General features: G+C 36.2%; 1 long non-coding RNA gene across 1 annotated transcript in view; it reads left to right on the top strand.

Moving 5' to 3' along the window:
* LOC107689490 (uncharacterized) overlaps positions 1 to 1,177 on the top strand; it is a 26,563-nt gene extending 25,386 nt beyond the window's left edge. The window contains exon 3 of the long non-coding RNA XR_001634344.1: positions 1,157 to 1,177. This is a non-coding gene — a long non-coding RNA (uncharacterized LOC107689490). The remainder of the gene's footprint in view (positions 1 to 1,156) is intronic.
* The last annotated feature ends 1,594 nt before the right edge of the window (positions 1,178 to 2,771 follow it).

The raw sequence follows: 2,771 nt of genomic DNA, 5'->3' as shown, positions 1-2,771 counted from the left end.
TCTGTCAAATTAAATTAAATTCAAAATATATTTAAAAAAAAATGAATTTTATTTTCTAAAGTTCATTGTTTTTAAATATTATAAATGTTCTCTTTAAATGTATAAATATTTAAACATTAATAATATTTTAAAGGAAGTTTTTTTTTTGCTATGTTAAACATGTTTTATAAATCAGTTGTGATTTACAAAAAGTCCTGATTTTGTATGCTGTTAACCAAGATGAATTTACTGTAAGTTTCCATTTTTATTGGCATACTCTCTTATCCGAGCGGAGCTTGCTGAGGCTTTTATCGTTTGGTATGCTTTTCAAATTCAAATGAAAAGCTGTCACAACATTTCTGTAACTTCCTCTTCTGATGTATCGTCTGCTTTTTCCATCCCTCCTTCATAAATCCTTCACATCTCTCTGGCTTTTATCAGTCGACTTGAAGCATAACCAAAAGGTCACATGCATTGCCAAGTTGTTGACCATGTCTAAGTGAAGAGAAGCACTTGCCCCCTGAAGATCTGTGCTGCTGGTTTTCGGTTTCTGTACAGGCCGCGTGTTTTCCATGTCTCTCGTTGTGAGTGAGCATTTGACCTCTACTCCCCAAAGCTCTCTGCTTTCTCTTATTTGCATTGTGGGTTGCCATTGAGTTTTATTTCCTCTTGTGTTGGCTGCTCTGGTCTTCAGCTGGGTACTTGTGCTCTCTGAGGGCCGCTGACGACCACAGACATCTGTGTGAACTTGTAGGTTTAACGCAAGCCCTGTATCACTAATGAAAACCTATTTATAACATACATGTATAAGTCATAATGCTTCCTAAAATATGACTATTGACTATCTCCTAGGGGAAATTAAAGTTTAAAAATATAATTCATACATTTAATTTATATTTAAGCATAAACATCACAAAAAATGGATGAAAATTGTGTAAAAAAATCACATTTTTATTTACATTTTATTTCTCAAGTACATTTCTGGTTCAATTTTAAAGGAAGTTTTTTTTTTGCTATGTTAAACATGTTTTATAAATCAGTTGTGATTTACAAAAAGTCCTGATTTTGTATGCTGTTAACCAAGACGCGCCTTGTTTTTCCCACATTCAAGCATATGAGCGATATCACACATCTGTCTGATAAAATCTGTGTCTCTTTCTCTGTCTTGTCTGTTCAGGAACGAATGCCAGAGTCTTTGAAATAAGAGGAACGAGCAAAGAGGAAAGACTGCGCTGAGGATCGGAGCGAGAGCGAGAGAGGAAGGAAGACAAGTGTGTACAGTACTTTTGGAATAGGAAGGAATACCAGACCGAAATAATGGGGAGGAAAAAGATTCAGATTGCGCGGATAATGGACGAACGCAACAGACAGGTAAAAGAGATGTTATCTTAACGGAAAGAATGGAGATGAGGCACTCACTTCACAGAAATGCAATAAGTCTTAAGGACATACTCTCTCTCTCACACACACACACACACACACATACACACCAACCATATGTATCACTTAAGGAAGTGCCAGCAGCTTCTGACGACAGCGTCACAAGACACTCACAAGCTGGATTCTCACTTTGGTCTGGCTGCTTTCGTTTTTGCACATGTGTGTTGTGTGTTTGTGTGTGAATGTGAAATATGATTGTCCTAAATCATCATAATTGCTGTTTTTAATTGCGATATTAAATGCATTGCCTCTGCCTTAGAGGATATGATGTGGAGAGTCTGAATAATTGAGGTTTGTAACGGAGAAGAAACCGTGCCTCTACCAGCGGGTGTGTCATTCACCACAACTAGCGTTTTCCAAACTATTATTCACCCGGGCTATTAGACGGGCAGGATCTGAAGCCACATCTGACAACACTTAGGAAACACATCAGCCTCTTACCTTCCTGATCAAACCAGCTTTTCCCTGTCACGCCTGATGTTGTGACTTTGTGGCATGGGTTTACATGGTTTATTTAATTCAGAACTTCGTAAATTAGGTTTCTGCAGCTTTTTTTTAGATTTATATTTACCGTTTATAAATCTGGGCATGTGTTGTGCAGGAACTCTAGCGCAGGGCCAAACATGAAATCATGATTTGGAGCGAGAACTGTTCAATTTCTTGGCTAACGCTGATAGCTGCAGGTCATACCACCAGAGTGCTGGCTCTTAATGAGCTAATAACCGTCAAGTATCCATGAGAATTGAACTCACCGTCTTCAGGTTTCAGTCAGGATGAACTCAGTTAAACTCTTGTTGGAATTTGAACTGGAGTGACGGGAAGGTGAATTTACTGACTTGCAGTTCAAAGAAATTTAATACGTGATGAAGTTTTAGAGTTTTTGATCTTTAAACTTTTAACAAAACTTGCCTTTACAGAATTACAAGTATATAAATTTCCTTGAATTTCAGTTTTAATTCTACTGACATTCAAATTTTAATTCTGCCTCCTGTTTGGTACCTTAATTCAAATTTAGGAACTGAATTGGAATTGAAAAGTCATTTCTGGATGGTAGTTTAAAACGTTTAATTTAATGACCTAAAAATAAAAACGTCCATTTACAGTACCATTCAAAAATTTGGGGTTGATGTTTTTGGAAGAAGTCTGTTATGCTCACAAAGGCTGCATTTATTTGATCATAAATACAGTAAAAGCAGTAATATTGTGAAATAATATTAAAATTTGAAAGAACTGTTTTCTATTGTAATATATTTTAAAATGTAATTTGTTCCTGTGATGCAAAACTGAATTTTCAGCATCATTACTCCAGTCTTCAGCGTCACATGATCTTTCAGAAATCATTCTAATATGCT

This window comes from Sinocyclocheilus anshuiensis, unplaced genomic scaffold (assembly GCF_001515605.1).
Source record: "Sinocyclocheilus anshuiensis isolate Anshui unplaced genomic scaffold, SAMN03320099.WGS_v1.1 scaffold393, whole genome shotgun sequence".
NCBI classification, from domain to species: Eukaryota; Metazoa; Chordata; class Actinopteri; order Cypriniformes; family Cyprinidae; genus Sinocyclocheilus; species Sinocyclocheilus anshuiensis.
The sequence above is the reverse complement of the archived record's forward strand: the minus strand, read 5'-3'. Positions and strand labels throughout refer to the sequence as shown.